Source organism: Pleurodeles waltl, chromosome 6 (genome assembly GCF_031143425.1).
Source record: "Pleurodeles waltl isolate 20211129_DDA chromosome 6, aPleWal1.hap1.20221129, whole genome shotgun sequence".
NCBI lineage: Eukaryota > Metazoa > Chordata > Amphibia > Caudata > Salamandridae > Pleurodeles > Pleurodeles waltl.
This window is the reverse complement of record NC_090445.1, coordinates 674,380,221-674,399,198: the sequence shown is the minus strand read 5'-3', so window position 1 is coordinate 674,399,198 and position 18,978 is coordinate 674,380,221. Positions and strand designations below refer to the sequence as shown.

Genomic DNA, 18,978 nt, shown 5'->3' with positions numbered 1-18,978 from the left:
TTCCTTATTAGAATTGAAACTTACCATCACGCTACCTCGGAAATGACAAGGACTATGCATATTTATTTAAAGCTAGCTACTATGAGGGATGACCCAAGACAATGCTATTACTGGCCTCATATAGAGTTTCTTAAAGGTGAACTCAGACAAATGATCAGCTACATTCATAATGTCCACCAAACAGCCACCCACTGCAAAGGCTTTGGATGCCATGGATCCACTAGTAGATTGGGCACCAAAATGGGAAGTATCGCCACCCATTACACTGTGCTGAATGGTTTTCATACGAAGATGAGGAGCTATTGAAATATCTCTGGCTGAAACTTTTTTGTCATGTTCACTTTGGTCTGAGGGCACCTAGCCCTACAACTTCAGGATATCTATTTAAGCCTGATACGAGATGGCACTGGTATTGGATTTTGACTTTCTTGCGATCATAAAAGTGACCCCCAACTGAGGTAAAGACCCTAGCTGGTAGATCTAAGACTTTAAACTCATATACCTTTCTTTTGAATACCAAGTAAAGGAACTTGGCCAACATTCCTTTCGTAGATAGGGATTCATTATCTGGTGTTTATAAAAGAAAGTTCAGAACAGTGTGTTTGATGACGTGTGGCTGTCAATACACATGAGTTGCATAAGTCTGCCATCTGGTGTTGGGTCCTGGGTGTTGCAAGTTTTTTTTTTTTTTTTTTTTAAGAATCTTTTCGAGTGACGGGATCGAGTGACTCTCCCTCTCGGTGATACTGTGCATGGGCCTCAAGATCTTTGTTAGACTGTATTGTCTCCGCTGTCAGGTTCGACATGTATTCCTCTCGCTCAGCTCAGTCTATTCCAAACTTTTCTCCTTCATCTTTCTTTCAGCGACGCTATTGTAATTTGATCGAGTTTTCTATACATTTTGCGGTCTGTCTGAATTTCCGCACCGGACCTAATCTTCAGTGTGGTGTCGGACTATGAAGGGCTAATGTAACGTACTCCATTACACTTTTGCCCTCAATGCCACTTGAAATTCTCCAACACCAACCAACATCTCGTATGTAATTTGTCTCTCTCTTTGGACCACAACTAACAAACTTGCAATGCTTGCCGTTCCTTTCGATCCAAGAAGATGCTTCAGGAACAGAGGGCTCGTAGGCTGTAGATCGTGTCCAAAACACCAGAAGACACTCTAGATATCTTTGGGGTAGAACACGTGCAGGAGGAACCGGAACAGGAGGAGGTCTTCTTCATCGAAGATTCGAAGTCTGATGTCCAGTCCGACATTAAGAGCCAGCCAGTCACCTCCACGCAACCCTGTGAGTAGAACAGACCCTACCTCCCATACAAAGACTTTAAAGAAGCCCCATAAGCAGGTCACTGGACCTCCACTGCCTTCAGGCCATGGTCGGATCCAAAAATCACCTTTGGTTGGCCCGCCCTCCGGCTGGACCCAAAAACAACTATGTCGTCTTCGGCAGCGACCTTCGGCTCAGCAACATCCCAGGCAACCAGGGGGTTAAGCAGATTCCTCAACCTGAACGCTTCAGCACCGAGCAAAAAACCCTCTGCAACCACTTCAGAGCTCACAGCTTAGACTCGAAACAAGATTTTGGCTTCGAAAATTTCGGAACATAAGACTGTGCCTTCCAGAGGCTTCAGACATTCCTTCGAAGCAGCTTCACCAGTGGAGCCCATCTTAGAAATAATGGCTCATCAGTGCCAACTCCATATTCAGAAGGGAGAATAATTTCTTCTCCCCGTTCAAGTCAAAAGGAAGCTCACTTTTGAAGAGGCGTTTGACACTGCTTCTCCACCTATAGTGGTCTCCAAGGGCAAGGCTCCAGTTCATCCTCAGCCTTCTCCACCACATCGCCAGTGCTTCCTTCTACTCTTCCAACACCTTCCGGGTCTCCTGCACCACACTTTTCACCACAAGGTTCACACCACCTCAAGGAAATGATTTGGGTGACATGCCACAGGACATGGACACACAGGATTGATACAATCCAGATTCCATCCTGTCAAATGACCCTGACCTATATCCAGCACGTCCATCACCATCTGAAGACACAACATTGTATTAACAGGTCATAGCAAGGGCAGCCACATACCACAATTCCCAGCTGCACACTGACCCTATTGAAGAGGATTTTCTCTTTGACACCCTCACTGCCACACATAAAGAGTCAGTTTTACCCATGTTGCCAGTCATGCTTTGACATGCCCATGATATTTTTAAAGAACCTGTAAAGTCTCGGGTTTTCTCCCTGAGGGTGGATAAGAAATACAAGGCTCCACCTTCAGACCCTCCATTTATACGGGCCCCTCCCAGAGGAACATCGTAAAAGGGCGCTAGAGGTAGTTTCAGAGGGTCAAACCATCTCTAGTAATTCTATCAGGTGTACAACTGATGCCGCAGATACTGCAGCATGAGGTATTAACACTAGTATCATTATACGTAGCCATGCTTGGCTTAAGTGTTCAGGATTCAAGCCAGAAATACATCAGACAGTCCTCAACATGCCATTTAATTGGGAACACTTATTTGGCCAAGAAGTAGACAACACCATAGAAAAACTTAAAAAAGACTTGGAGACATCAAAGGCTATGGGGGCTTTACTCACCACCATACAATGTGGTCATTTTCGTCTCCGACAATTTAGGGTAGGCTTCAAGCTATCCACTATCGAACCTTCCACCTCTCAGAACAAACCAGGTTCTCATTTTTACAATAGAGGATCCTACAGAGATGAAAACAACAAGGGCAGAGGAAAGTCATCTATCTCCAGAGGATCTGCCTCCATTGCATGCCAGTGACTATTTACATCTTCTACCTCCTTCCACCTCTCCAGTGGCAGAAAGACTCCAACATGTCTACCCAGAATGGTCCGGTGTCCCCACAAACCAGTCCCCTTCTCACAGCACGAGTCAAGAGTATACTCCTTATACTTTCCTATACCAAAGAAGGATGGGTCACTCAGACCAATTCTAGCTCTCAGACCACTAAATCTCTACATTCTCTCAGAGCATTTCAATATGGTCACTCTAACAGATGTCATTCCAGTGTTACAGCAAGGCGAATTTATGACAGCTTTAGGTCTAAAGGATGCTTAATTTCATATTCCTGTTCACAAACTACACCACAAATATCTCAGATTCTTAATTGCAGGAAAACATTATTAGTTCAAGATTTTACCTTTTGGGGTTACAAAAGCGTCCAGGGTCTTCACCAAATGTCTAGCAGTAGTAGCCTCATATCTCAGATGTCAACTCATTCATGTCTTCCCATATTCGGACGATTGGCTCATCAAAGCCAGTATGTTACAACACTGTCAGCGTCACACTCAGATTAAACTGGATCTCCTTCACACTTTGGGACTCACGATCAACTTTCTCATATCCCATCTCCAACCTTTAAAGATACAGCCTTATCTAGGAGCACTGCTTAATGCGCAGATAGGGTTAGCATATCCAAGTCTAGCTCGAATTCAAACTTTTGAAACTTTCATTTCCCAGTACCAGGAAGACTCCACTTAAACAGTGAAGACAGTGATGCAGCTATTAGGGGTGATGGCGTCTTGCATTGCCAACGTACCTCATGCCAGACTGCACATGCGTAGCCTACACCAATGTCTGTCTCATCAGTGGTCTCAGTCACAGGGTCATCTCTAAGATCTACTAATGTTGGACCGACAGACTCACCTCTGTTTGCAATGGTGGAACCCCACAAACCTCTCCAAGGGGCGTCCCTTTTTGGACCCTGTGCCTCAGATCACTCGGAATGCCTATGCATCGCAGACAGATTGGGAAGCTCACTTTAACAACGTCACAATACAAGGTAAATGGGATCCCATTTAACAAGCTTCACATATCAATTACTTGGAGATTCAAGCAGTTTTCCCAGCAATCAAGGCTTTTCTACCACAAATGTCCCACAAAGTGGTTCTAGTCCATACAGACAACATGACAACCATGTATTATCTTTAAAAAACGTGGGGACATGTTCTCCGTTGTCCCATCTTGCTCAAACAATATGGGAATGGGCAATTCACCACCACATTCACTTAGTAGCAGAGTATCTCCCAGGCATAGACAACCAATTTGCAGACCACCACAGCAGTATGCAGCAACAAGTCCAAGAATGGGAACTCCACCCACAAGTCCTTCAACAGGACTTTCTAAAGTGGGGAACGCCCCAAATGGATCTCTTCCCCACAGCAGAAAATACAAAATGCCAAAACATTGCATCCAGATATCCATACCCTCAGACCAAGGGCAATGCTCTCTGGATGAATTGATCAGGGATATTTGCTTACGCTTTTCTGCCTCTCCCACTCATTCTGTCCCTAGTTCCCAGATTGAGGCAAACCTCGCTTACCATGATCCTTGTAGCTCCCACATGGGCTTGTCAAGTTTGGTCCACAACACTTTTGGATCTATCAGTAGTTCCACACGGGACGCTCTCCAACAGGCCGAACCTTCTCACTCAAAATCACAGACAGATCAGGCATCCAGACCCTGAAAAACTCAACCTTGCCATATGACTCCTGAATTCATAGAATACAGTTACTGAAAGCTACAGCCAGAATGCATGAATGTTCTAAAAGAGGCACATAAACCTACAACTAGGCGGTGTTGTGCTGCAAAATGGAAACATTTGGATGCTAATGTCAAACTAAACACATTGACCCACTCAAAGCTTCAGTCCAAGATTTTGTTTGTTATTTGCTACATTTGCAGAAAGCAAACTTATTATACTCATCTATTTGGCTTCATTTAGCAGCTATAGCTGCTTACTTTCAAAACAGACAAACACATATCTTTATTAAAAATTCCAGTTCTTAAATTCTTCATGGAAGGTCTCAAAAGAGTCATTCCAGCACCATCCTGGAACCTTAATATTGTTCTTACTAGACCCATGGGTCTACCTTTTGAGCCAATGCATACATGCTCTTTACTGTTCCTTTCATGGAAAGTGGCTTTTTTTAGTAGTTATCACTTACTTAAGACGTGTATGTGAACTCCAGACTCTATCCTTTGAGAAACCATTCTTCCAAATACTCCGAGATAGAGTAGTTGTTTAAACAAACCCTAAATTCTTTCCAAACGTAGTTTTACAATTCCATATCAAACAGTCAATCAAATTACCAGTCCTTTTTCCTCAACCAAACTCTGTTGTAGAAAGAGTTCTTCACACTACATGGTAAAAGGGTTCTCATGTATTATAGTGACAGAACCAAACAGTTAAGGAAATCTAAACAACTTTTTGTAGCGTTTTCAATGTCTCATATAGGCAACCCAATATCAAAAAATGGTATACCAAGATGAATAATTAAATGAATTTAAACTTGCTATGCTAAAGCCAAATAACAGTTACCTGCTAACCCCAGAGCATACTCCACTAGAAAAACTGTGCTTCTATGACTTTTCTAGGTTGCATCCCAATAGCAGACATATGTTAAGCTGCTACTTGGTGTACACCACATACATTTACTAAACATTATTGTGTAGATGTTTTAGCATGACAACAAGTCAGTGTTGGCCAAGCAGAGCTCAGAACACTTTTTCAAGCAACTTCAACCCTTATAGGCTAGCCTCCGCTTAATTGGAGGAACTGCTTTAGAGTCTATTCAAAACATGTGTATCTACAATCACACATGCCATAGAGTGTAAAATGTTACCCTGTAGGCACCTGTTTGTGGCATGTAGTGCTGTAGATTCACATGCACCCACCCTCCTCCCTGAACGTCTGTGGCCGTTGTAGTTGCTTTGTCATATAAACACTGTACTTATGCAAATACACTGCATGGTAATCTCTTTCTCTTTACTCTCTATACACTCCTTACCTCACCCGCCAGCAGGAAAACAATCCAACAAAGGACTCCATGGCCATTTACAGTAACACCAAGAGGAGGAGTCACTCGATCTCATGACACGAAAAATTATTCAAACAAAAACAACTTCCAACACTAGATGGCGGACTTATGCAAAGCATGTGAATCTACAGCACTACATGCCACAAACAGATGTCTACTGGGTCAGTAACATTTTCCTCACATTCCACAGATGAGTGTATCTTGGGACCAGAGGAGAGGAAAGTTCAATGCAACTAAGTGTCACGGTTTAGGGCGGATCTGATCAGGACTCTGGTTGGGACACCCCTTGAGGTCACCGAATATCCTAAAGAGGTAGTGTACTGGGGCAGAAGAGCAGCTAAAGGCATACACGGAAAAGACAGCTATGGACAGGCACAGGAAACAGGAAAGTAAAAGCAGAGCAACCCTTGTGTGAACAATCAGGAAACGGATTACTAATTGACAAACATGCTGGGGTTGTACACAGATTAGGGCGCAGAACCTCCCACAGTGACAGGGAATGTCAATGCCTCTGTGCTTTGCTCTTACAGATAGTCACCCTGCCAGCCCCATAGAAAGGAGGCAGCAGAAGTGATTCTGTCTCTGGACCCTAGAGCACAAACCAGGATAGTACTTATATACGCAAGACACGCTGTTTTGGGTCCAGCTGGAAACACAGTGGCGATTCCTGAGAAACAGCAATTGCACACTGTCACTGTTAGGCACGAAAGGCAACGTATAACACTAGACAAGAATGGGGGCTGGAATTGCCTCCTGGAACCCAGGAGCCAACCCCAGTACACTGGTGAAGACTGATAAAACACTTACCAGACACAAATACCGAGAGGAAACAGAAACAGAAGGGACAAACTAAGAGACAGAGGCAGGAACTGGGAACAAGTTGAGGCTGAAGCAAAGGCAGGACTAGGACTGGAAAACAAGTCGCAAACTTCTGGCTGGGACAGACAGAGACAGGACTAGGAAACTGAGAGCAGGCTCTGGCTGGAACAGGCAAGGACAGTGCTGGAATACAGGGAGTAGGAATGAGCAGTAAACCGGACTGGGAAACAGAGAGCAGGTTCAGGCTGCAACAAGGCAGGAGCAGGACAGAGAAACAGGGAGCAGGCTCTGGAAGAAACACACAGGTACAAGGCTAATAGGTAGGGAGCAGACTCTGGCTGGAACAATCAGGAGCAGGGCAGAGAAACAGGAAACCGGATCAAGCTGGAACACAAGAGGAACAAAACTGGAACACCATCCGATAAAGGGTCTGTAACACAAAGGAATCAAACTCCAATGCACGACGGGAATATTGAGGAAATGGCTGCTTATAAGCAGTTCCAAGCTGGGCTGCCCAGGAGAGGTCTCAGGTTTGTGTAGTTTTAGACACTTGCAAGTCCTGGAGGGAGAGGATCCGGTGGAAAGGAGCAACTGGACTTTTACCATAGAAAACGATGGGAAACAGAATCCGGGCTTTCCTGTCTACCAGGCTGTGCATTATGGGATTTGCAGTCCCAGGAAGCAAATGTAGTACTACACAAGTATACCATGGCAAAAAGAAAAACAAACAGGAGTCAGCAAGGAACTCTAGATAATTGTTCAAGATGATTCCCAGGCTACCGAGAGTCCCCTTACAGCGCCCCCTAGAATGGGACGACAGAGTTGTAACACTAAGCAGTCATGAGACTAGAGGATATTTCCTTATTAGATAGCCCATCTGACCATGTTAATGGTTGTGTAAGTCGTTCTAGCCTCTACCACTTCTAAGAGGAAATCCATTCTGGGAATTGTGCCTCTCCTTATGGGCTCCAGAATTTGTCCCATACACCGAGGGGCCCAATGTCTCCATGTCCAAGGCATATCACTTGGCTGCGCTCTCCACCCAGAAACTTCTCTGGTTATCCCATAGGCTATCAGACACAGTGAACACTCAGTGGACCAAATAATGCATCCGCCCCTCTTAATCTGGCACGATGTCTGGTATCTGGAGAAACCACACACAAAACTTCCAAGAAGGCATCTTGAGCCCCACATTCGCTGGAAGTCTGTTCAAATTGGCTGTTAACTGGATAATCATCAAGAAGTGGGGAAAGGTGTAATGTAATTTTGACTCATCCGTCATTCCTGCTGAAAGGCACCTACTTCTCCCAAATGTGATCTCTCATACACCTGGAATTCCAGTCTGCCAATTAGTTCTGTTTGCCGGGCAGTACTCTGCCACCAAACCTTTCCTGTCCAGACAGGAATGCCAGAAATCCTTGAGCAGATATGTGAATGCCTTGGATCAAAGACCTTATATCCAGTTGACATACAGTACTGCTGAGACATTGTCCATCCTCTGTCTTTGGTCATTTATTTTATTACAAATAATCTTCCCCTTACTACAGTCCTCATGTGGAGACCTCCCAGCGTTTTGTACCTAAGCCAAGTCAGTTTGCACCATAACTTATTACCAGGTGCAGAGTGGCTCCAAAAACCACCCTTCCATTCCAGGCCTCCATGTGGTCAAGCCCCAACTGGGTATCCACCCGATCCTCATTTGAAAGTCTTATCATTTCCAAATATGCAATTCCCCTTCTCATGTGAGCAATCTTGAGCCTCTGATGCATCCTGTAGTGGAGTGGGCCTGGCAAAATGCCCTGAACGGTGAAAGCCAAATAACAAAACTGTCTGGCCAGTTGCCTCAGTGTAAGTCTTTGCCTGGTAAGCATCTTCCCCAGTTGCATCCTGATGGTCATCATTTCATTAGTGTAAGTCTGAGGGAAGTCCACCACAAACCCCAGAAACTTTAGGCATTGTGCTTGGACTAATTGTGATTAATCCATGTTAATCATGGTGGTTTTGAGGAGATGTGTTGCTAACTCCAGAAGTGACCATAGTTTGATTATGTACTGAGCCACCAAGAGGAGATATCATCCAGGTAGATGATCAGGCGTATGCCCCTGGCACACAGTTTTTCAGATACTGGTCTCAGGAGCTTTGTAAAGCGAAAAGGGCCCTAAAGAGGCCAAACTGCAGGAACCTAAATTCAAAAACTTGCCACTGCCAGATGAATTGAAGTACGTGCCTGAGGAAGGTGAAAAGGGGGACATTCAGATAGGCATCACTCTGAACTGGCCTGACCATCCAGTCTCCCAAAATAACTATATTGTTGAGCAGATGTGTACTGTAAGGAAATGCCTCTTTTTTTATGACCACCTGCAAAGTTTTGGACTGGCCTGCTAACCAAACCTCCTTCCCAGTGCTTTGACCCTTAAAAGTGTAATGTTAAATTGTCCATACCCAACTGGCATAACTTTAATTATAAGCCAAGAGAACGGTTAGGAAGGTTGGAGAGCCAGCTTCCAAAAGTCCTACAGCCCAGAAGGAGCCTATTAGTCAAGGGGGGAGGCCTGATGCCTGAAGAGGAGACTGCTTCCTAAGGAAACTTGCAGAGATGGCAGAACTCCAAGGAACTGGAGGTCCCACCAGGAACAACAGGCTTGTCCCACTCTTGAAGGCCTGAGACAGATCTAGGTATCAGGCAAGTACAGGGTGATATCAGTGGTACCCATAAGTGTACTGCGAGTAGGGAATCCTGTATAGTGAGGCAAGAGACCCCATACCAGGAGAAACCAGGAGAGTGGTAGTCACCCAACTATACAGAATGTTTCTCCTTAATCTGGCCCATGATATCCCCTTAGCTGGACATATGGGGCAGACCAAGACCTGGGAACGCTTCAGCAGCCATTTCTATTTGCCTCATAGCTCTGAAAATGTGAAGAAGGTCTGTCACTCCTCTATCACCTGCCAAGCCAGTGACAAGATGTGGGTAAGCCAAAGACCCTCTTACCAACGACTTTGGTGGGGACTCCCTTTGAGAGGGTGGTGATTGACATTGTTGGTCCCGTAGACTTACAGACAGGATCTTGAAACCGATTCATCCTGGTGGTAGTGGATCATTCCTACAGGTACCCAGAGGCTACCCCACTGAGGAGAGTCACTGTTCCTACAGAGGTTAGAGCCCTCCTTGGACTCTTCGGCAGAGCTGGGTTCCCTAAGCAGGTAGTTTCAGATAGGAGTACTAACTTCATGTCAGCCTATTTGAAAGAGTGTGATGTGGCTTGTACGTTTGCTACTCCCTGACATACTGAAGGATATTGCCTTGTGGAAAGATTCAACAAAACCATGAAGGACATGATTATGGCTTTGCCTGAAAAACTCAAATGGAGATGGCATGTTCTCCTGTCATGCCTGTTGTTTGACTACAGGGATGTTCTTCTAAAAAGTAGGCTTCAGTCCCTTTGAGCTAGCGTTTGGACACCCTGTGAGAGGCCCACTCATTTTGGAGGGAAAGACCTCTAAAAGAGACCAAGTAAGCTATTGTGTACTACGCCACCGCCCCAGGATAGCTGAATACATGAAAAAGCAAACAAGAATTTGGAGACCAACCTAGAGCTTGTGAAACACTGGTATGACCTGAAGTCATCAATTGTGGAATACCAACCGGGGCAGTTAGTGTATGGTTTGGAACATGTAGCACCTACGGCACTTCAGGGCAAGTGGACTGAGTCCTATCCCCTTCTGGAGAAGAAAGGGGAAGCCACATACTTGGTGGACTTGGGGAACCCCAAAAACTCTCACAGTGTTATTCAATTCATGTGAACAAGCTAAAGCTCCACTATGACAGAGCAGACATTACAATGCTCATATTGACAGATGGCGGGGAAGAAGAGGAAAATGAGCTTCTCTCCGACTTACTGTCTAGTAATGTCAAATTTAGATGGAGTAGTTCTCTCTTCCACTCTAACAGACCAACAGCAGAAGGACTGTTATAAGTTGTTAAGACAGTTTGCTGGATTGTTCTCATTGACCCTAGGTCTAACAACTTGGTGCACCCATGATGTGAACACAGGTGAAAACTTGCCTGTCAAAAGTATGGTTTATAGTATAAAAGTTAGAATTATAATTTTCAGGTCAAGGCTAGTATCAAGACTTAAGTTGCCAATATGCTAGAAGATGCTAGAGTTAGGGGCAATAGAGTCCTCTATTAGTCCTTTTCCTAGTCCAGTGATAAGGGTGTCGAAACCATATTTAAATGGAGGGAAAACTGATATGAGATTCAATGTGGACTCCTCCAGAGGCCTAAATTCAGTCACTAAGGCTGATGCTCACCCCAAACCCAAAGTTCATGAGCTCACTGGTAAGTTAGAGGCGACAATGTATCTGAATACCTTTGACCTGACTTCAGGTTATTGGCAAATAGTCTCACCCAAAGTTCCAAGAAGAGGTCTGCTTTTTCTAAACCTGAAGGCCACTTCCAGTTTAAAGTGATGCCCTTTGGATTGACAAATGCCTCTGATACCTTTCATAGAGAGAGATTGTTTATTTTATTAGTTTATTAAAACCATAAAAGTAATCCTTCAACAAAAAAAGTTAACAAAACCGTGCTCATACATTAAAACATATAAATTACATAAATTTTTAAATAACTGAGAGAACGCATATTTCACAAGAAAAAAGAATCCCTACTTGACTCCGGGTTCTAATACAGTACTTCATAGTGGTCTGGCGAAATGGCGAATATTACCAGAATACCTTCCTATCTTTGTCGTTTTTACTCAAAGTATGTGGATTATGTCTCTATTCGCGCCCTCCCTATCACAGCCTTCTTTCAGCAGACGTTATTTTACCAGAGCAAATTTCCAAAAATTTAACCAATCTAATATTCAATATGGTGTTTTGTGGGTTGAATGCTTCGATTATTGCTTGTCTGCAGGATCTAATCCCTAGGCCGTTTATTTCTTTTTTCAGTAAATGTTTTCTGTTTTCAGCCAGTGCCGGGCAGATGCAGACCACATGCATCAGGGTTTCTACTGCCAGATGACAAAGGCGGCACTCCTGTGCGCCCACTTGTGGCCCTTTGTTCCAGATTGGGAGGAGGTCTGGCGTTGGGACATCACCCAGCCTAAGCCTTAAAAAGCATTGCTTAATTGTCCGGGAGTAGGGGGTGGCCAGGAGTGCAGATTCTTTTAAAGTTTTATACAAATTAAGGGTCAGCCAGGCATGCGACCTTTTGGTCAGAGCCTCTTTGTCTTATAACCAACTAAGCAGTTTACATGACTTATTGACTGCTTTGTTAAAAGCTGTCGTGGAAAGTGACTGATCCCAAACCCCACCTAGATTCAAGAGGCTTACACTCCTTTCCAGATACCTTTTGTAATTTCCGTTGCCTCCTTCCACGGTGATTTCCTGCCAGACTAGGTTGGCTAGAAACCCTTCTTGGGCGCGGCTCAGTTTGCAACAACATTTGCGCCGCAAAGGTGTTTTCCCCATGAAAGCAGGAAGCAGCCTTGCGGCCGCTTCCTGCTTTCATGGGGAAAACGGCCTTTTTCACGTTCGGGAAGGCCTCGTAAGAAAGGGGAGAGTCCCCCCCCCCCCCCCCGGGGATTTTTTTTTTTTTTTAAAAATGAAGAAAAAAAAATGAAATGACAGGGGGTCGCCCGTGGGCAGGGTGACCCCCTGTGGGGGCATTTTTTTTTTTAGATGTTGTAGGGTTTCCCTGGGGGCCATTTTGGCCCCCAAGGAAACCATACAACAACTAAAAAAAAATATATGTATATATCTATATAGATATATCTAGGTACATGGATATATCTATAGATATATCTATGTAGATATATATTTATATATATATATATAGGTAGATCTGTATCAAAGAGATTTATAAAGCGCGCTACTCACCTGTGAGGGTCTCAAGGCGCTGGGGGGGGGATGGGGGGGAGGGAAAGGGGCTAGGAGGTTCACTGTTCAAAAAGCCAGGTTTTGAGGCCCTTCCTGAAAAGAAGTAGGTTTTGGGTCTTGAGAATGTGGGTTGTGAGTGCGTTCCATGTTTTGGGTGCAATGTAGGAGAAGGATCTGCCCCCGGTGGTGGTGTGTTTGATGCGGGGGTCAGAGGCGAGAGAGAGGTCAGCTGAACGGACGTTTCGTGTGGGGGTGTGGAAGGTGACTCTCGTTGAGGTAGGCAGGGCCTGTGTTGTGGAGTGATTTGTGTGTGAGGATGAGGATCTTGAAGGTGATCCTTTTGTCAATGGGGAGCCAGTGGAGGGATTTGAGGTGTGGAGAGATGTGTTCGTGTCGGTGGAGGTCGAGGATGAGTCGTGCTGCTGAGTTCTGGATGCGTGTAGTTTGCACTTGAGTTTTAGAGTGGTGCCGGCGTAGAGGGCGTTTCTGTAATCAAGCCTGCTGCTGATGAGTGCGTGAGTGACAGTTTTTCTGGTCTCTGTGGGGATCCATTTTAATGTTTTTCAGTATACGGAGTTTGTTGAAGCATGAGGAGGTAAGAGCGTTGATTTGTTGGGTCATAGAGAGGGAGGAGTCTAGGATGATGCTGAGGTTGCGTGCGTAGTTGGCGGGGGTGGGTGCAGGGCCTAGCGTGGTGGGCCACCATGGGGGGTCCCAGGTTTTTTTGGTGAGGGCCAAAGAGGATTATTTCGGTTTTGCTTGAGTTGAGTTTCAGGTGGTTGGCTGTCATATATACATCACTTTTGTCAATATGTGTGTGGTTTCCCTGGGGGGAAAAGGGTCCGACTTGTCTAGTGGCAGTTTTAGTGCCATAAAGAAGCGCAGAAGGTTTATATGCCTACTGCAAAGAGCACATCTGTATTTTATGTAAATAGCTGAGTACATTAGTAAAGTCTATGGAGAGATGAAGGGCACTTTTGCTGGGTGGTAATGAGGGAATCCGAGGAGGAGGGAGTGGGAGCACCAATAATGATTGTTGGACTGGGCGCAGGAGGTGCTAAAGACTGTGACGAATGGTATGTGACAAGGTGTTTTTTGAGTGTCTTGAAAGTACGTGCTGATTGAGGGAAGAAGCGCAGGTAAGGTGGCCTCTACTGTTGCACGTATCTCACACACACCATCGATTTTGTGACTGTCTACGTAGGCTAGTGTTTTAGAGCAACAGTTTAGCCAATAGCAGAGATGGCATCTTGATGGATGACTGCTGCCTGCACTCGGGTTATAGAGGACCACTCTGACATAGGATCAGAGACTGAGACATCAGATACTGAGACAGCATCTGAGGGATAGGACAATGGCGCAGACTCTGGGAGTGATTTTTCAGTCAGAGGAGTCCCATTTGAAAACTCCTCTTCCAGTACATTATGAGGGAGGTGATGAGGACAGTCCTGCTGTCCCTTCGCAAGCTGTTCGTGCAACTGGGTAATAGTGGGTTAGGCCAACTCAGAGAGCAGGTGAATGCGGCGGCAAGCAGAGAGAGAGTGCTCTCTTGGGAGCTCACCAATTTAGTTCAGCCCCAAATTCCACCACCCAAATCATATTGTGGAGACATCAAAATTGTCTATGACAAAACAAACTGGTTTTGTAAGGCAGGCACCTGTGTTTTTGGTCCTGGATTCGGCGGCCATATAGAGAAACACACTAAACCCAAACATTTCTGGAAACTAGACATTCGGGGGAGTCCACAGAGGTGTGACTTGTGTGGATTCCCCAAAGTTTTCTTACCCAGAATACCCTGCAAAGCTGAAATGTTGAGAAAAAACTCTATTTTTCTCGCATTTCTGTCACACAAACTACAGGAATATGCTGGGATCCACAACATTCCTACCACCCAGTGACTCCTCACCTGTCCTGATAAAAACACTACCCCACTTGAGTGCCTACACCTAGTGCCTGTGTCAGGAATGGATCACCCCAGGGTCAACAACTGCCTCACATAAGGACCAACATTGACCGTTGTGTGATCTATTCCTGTCGCAGGCACCAGGCCTAACCACACAAGTGAGGTATCATATTTATCGGGAGACTTGGGGGAACGCTGGGTGGAAGGAAATTTGTGGCTCCCCTCAGATTCCAGAACTTTCTGTCACCGAAATGTGTGGAAAACGTGGTATTTTAGCCACATTTTGAGGTTTGCAAAGGATTCTGGGTAACAGAACCTGGTCCGAGCCCCACAAGTCACCTCATCTTGGATTCCCCTGGGTTTCTAGTTTACAAAAATGTGCTGGTTTGCTAGGTTTCCCCAGGTGCCGGCTGAGCTAGAGGCCAAAATCCACAGGTAGGCACTGTTTTCTATGAAAAAATGTGATGTGTCCACGTTCTGTTTTGGGGCATTTCCTGTCGCGGGCGCTAGGCCTACCCACACAAGTGAGGTATCATTTTTATCGGGAGACTTAGGGGAACGCCGGGTGGAAGGAAATTTGTGGCTCCTCTCAGATTCCAGAACTTTCTGTCACCGAAATGTGAGGAAAACTTGTTTTTTTGGCCAGTTTTTGAGGTTTGCAAAGGATTCTGGGTAAGAGAACCTGGTCCGAGCCCCGCAAGTCACCCCTCCTTGGATTCCCCTAGGTCTCTAGTTTTCAGAAATGCACAGGTTTGGTAGGTTTCCCTATGTGCCGGCTGAGCTAGAGGCCAAAATCTACAGGTAGGCACTTCTCAAAAAACACCTGTGTTTTCTTCCAAAAATTTGGATGTGTCCACCCTGCGCTTTGGGGCGTTTCCTGTCGCGGGCGCTAGGCCTACCCACACAAGTGAGGTATCATTTTTATCGGGAGACTTGGGGGAACGCCGGGTGGAAGAAAATTTGTGGCTCCTCTCAGATTCCAGAACTTTCTGTCACCGAAATGTGAGGAAAACTTGTTTTTTTAGCCACTTTTTGAGGTTTGCAAAGGATTGTGGGTAACAGAACCTGGTCCGAGCCCCGCGAGTCACCCCTCCTTGTATTGCCCTAGGTCTCTAGTTTTCAGAAATGCACAGGTTTGGTAGGTTTCCCTAGGTGCCGGCTGAGCTAGAGGCCAAAATCTACAGGTAGGCACTTCTCAAAAAACACCTCTGTTTTCTTCCAAAAATTTTGATGTGTCCACATTGCGCTTTGGGGCGTTTCCTGTCGCGGGCGCTAGGCCTACCCACACAAGTGAGGTATCATTTTTATCGGGAGACTTGGGGGAACGCCGGGTGGAAGAAAATTTGTGGCTCCTCTCAGATTCCAGAACTTTCTGTCACCGAAATGTGAGGAAAACGTGTTTTTTTAGCCACTTTTTGAGGTTTGCAAAGGATTGTGGGTAACAGAACCTGGTCCGAGCCCCGCGAGTCACCCCTCCTTGTATTGCCCTAGGTCTCTAGTTTTCAGAAATGCACAGGTTTGGTAGGTTTCCCTAGGTGCCGGCTGAGCTAGAGGCCAAAATCTACAGGTAGGCACTTCTCAAAAAACACCTCTGTTTTCTTCCAAAAATTTTGATGTGTCCACGTTGCGCTTTGGGGGGTTTCCTGTCGCGGGCGCTAGGCCTACCCACACAAGTGAGGTATCATTTTTATCGGGAGACTTGGGGGAACGCCGGGTGGAAGGAAATTTGTGGCTCCTCTCAGATTCCAGAACTTTCTGTCACCGAAATGTGAGGAAAACTTGTTTTTTTAGCCACTTTTTGAGGTTTGCAAAGGATTCTGGGTAACAGAACCTGGTCCGAGCCCCGCAAGTCACCCCTCCTTGGATTCCCCTAGGTCTCTAGTTTTCAGAAATGCACAGGTTTGGTAGGTTTCCCTATGTGCCGGCTGAGCTAGAGGCCAAAATCTACAGGTAGGCACTTTGGAAAAAACAGCTGTGTTTTCTATAAAAAAAATAGGATGTGTCCATGTTGTGTTTTGGGGCATTTCCTGTCACGGGCACTAGGCCTACCCACACAAGTGAGGTATCATTTTTATCGGGAGACTTGGGGGAACACAGAATAGCAAAACAAGTGTTATTGCCCCTTATCTTTCTCTACATTTTTTCCTTCCAAATATAAGAGAGTGTGTAAAAAAGACGTCTATTTGAGAAATGCCCTGCAATTCACATGCTAGTATGGGCACCTCGGAATTCAGCGATGTGCAAATAACCACTGCTCCTCAAAACCTTATCTTGATCCCATTTTGGAAATGCAAAGGTTTTCTTGATACCTCTTTTTCACTCTTCATATTTCAGCAAATGAATTGCTGTATACCCAGTATAGAATGAAAACCAACTGCAGGGTGCAGCTTATTTATTGGCTCTGGGTACCTAGGGTTCTTGATGAACCTACAAGCCCTTTATATCCCCGCAACCAGAAGAGTCCAGCAGACAAAACGGTATATTGCTTTCAGAAATCTGACATCGTAGGAAAAAGTTACAGAGTAAAACATAAAGAAAAATGGCTGTTGTTTTCAGCTCAATTTCAATATTTTTTTATTTCAGCTGTTATTTTCTGTAGGAAAACCTTGTAGGATCTACACAAATGACCCCTTGCTGAATTCAGAATTTTGTCTAGTTTTCAGAAATGTTTAGCATTCCGGGATCCAGCATTGGTTTCACACCCATTCCTGTCACTAACTGGAAGGAGGCTGAAAGCACCAAATATAGTAGAAATGGGGTATGTCCCAGTAAAATGCCAAATTTGTGTTGAAAAATTCGGTTTTCTGATTCAAGTCTGCCCGTTCCTGAAAGGTGGGAAGATAGTGATTTCAGCACCAGAAACCCTTGGTTGATGGCATTTTCAGGGAAAAAACCACAAGCCTTCTTCGGCAGCCCTTTTTTCCCATTTTTTTGGAAAAAACAAAATTTTCACTGTATTTTGGCTATTTTCTTGGTCTCCTCCAGGGGAAACCACCAACTCTGGGTACCATTTGAATCCCTAGGATGTTGGAAAAAAAGGACGCAAATTTGGCGTGGTTAGCTTATGTGGACAAAAAGTTATGAAGCCCTAAGCGCGAACTACCCCAAATAGCCAAAAAAGGGCTCAGCACTGGGGGGGGAAAGGCCCAGCAGCTAAGGGGTTAACCTGCCTTTATTGGTTTATGTATTTGGTTCAAACGTGTCCTGATATAAGTCTGCAAACAAAAAAAGGTTCGTCCCAGCCATAGGTAAATAGGTTAAGCTGGAACAGCCAAGGTTTCAAGGACTTTCTAAAGTGCATATAAATGGTTATTGATGAAAAGTCGATAAGCAAGTTATTCCAAACAGAAGCTCTTGAACGAAAAAGGGATTTATTAATCTTAGGAATGTTCAGTAAAGAGTCATGGCCAGAACACAAAGAAGTTTACTAACTTTACAGTTGCTTAATGAAGGAATGACTATTGTAATTAGGTGCTTTAAAGCAAATAGACGTTTCAACATGACATATGTATATATTAGAAGCCAGTGAAGTGTCTTTAACTGATTAGAAAGCGGGTTCCTGCATGTTTTTAACCATTTACCTGGCTGCAACATTTTGTACAAGCTATAGAGATTGAACAGTGGATGCAGGAAGACTTAAATAGTGAGTGTCTATATAATCCAGGCAAAAACCATTGCTCGCCCAGATGATGTTATATTGGATGTAATCTGAAAAAACGAAGATTTTCTTTAAGGTTTTAAGTTGGATAAGAACAGGAAGCAGGTACCTTAAACACCTGAGGCTTAAATAACTGTTTGTCATAACAATGGACACCAACCTTTATGAAGTAGACAAAGGTGTGGGCACTGGCCTAACTCATCAGGCCACCAAGCTGGAGACCACATAGTGGGGGAACATCCAGCACCACCACCACCTATACTTTATTCATGCTACGTTTAAGATAAGTAGCGCTTCATCAAGGCTGCAACAGCTGAAACAGATTTGAATATTGTTTTGAACAACCTTGAAGTTCCTATCTAATCTCATGATGATCTGAATATCCTCTGAGTAGCACATGGAGGATTAACCAAATGATCAAATGATCTTTGTTATGGAGTCACATGACAAATAAGGTTGGGCTTCGAACCTCAAGGGACTCCACAAGCAAGTTTGTTTACGGAGGAAGGAAAAGTTGGCATCAAAACCTCCTGGCTCCAGTCTGATAGAAAGGAGGAGGTCTGGTTCAATACTTATCCCCGGAGCCCTGCTTCATACAGTCTCACAATCAATGCTACATGGTACGTAGATTCAAATTCCAGGGAGTGATCGAGGAGAATGAGAACCACCATCCCCCTGATCTAGGATCATGTGGTACTCATTCTGCGCAGCAATCGGGAACACTTTAGTGCCATGAAATGGGCAGAATACTGCTTGGACAGACTCAAGTAGGGACTTAGTAGGAATAAAAGATGATGAAAACGTGTGAACCTCCTTTTCTGCCACCTTGGCAGGAAAAGGCAATATCACAAACCCTA

General features: G+C 44.8%; 1 protein-coding gene across 2 annotated transcripts in view; it reads left to right on the top strand.

Moving 5' to 3' along the window:
• LOC138300146 (zinc finger protein 551-like) overlaps positions 1-18,978 on the top strand; it is a 194,964-nt gene that overhangs the window by 146,029 nt on the left and 29,957 nt on the right. The window lies entirely within an intron of this gene.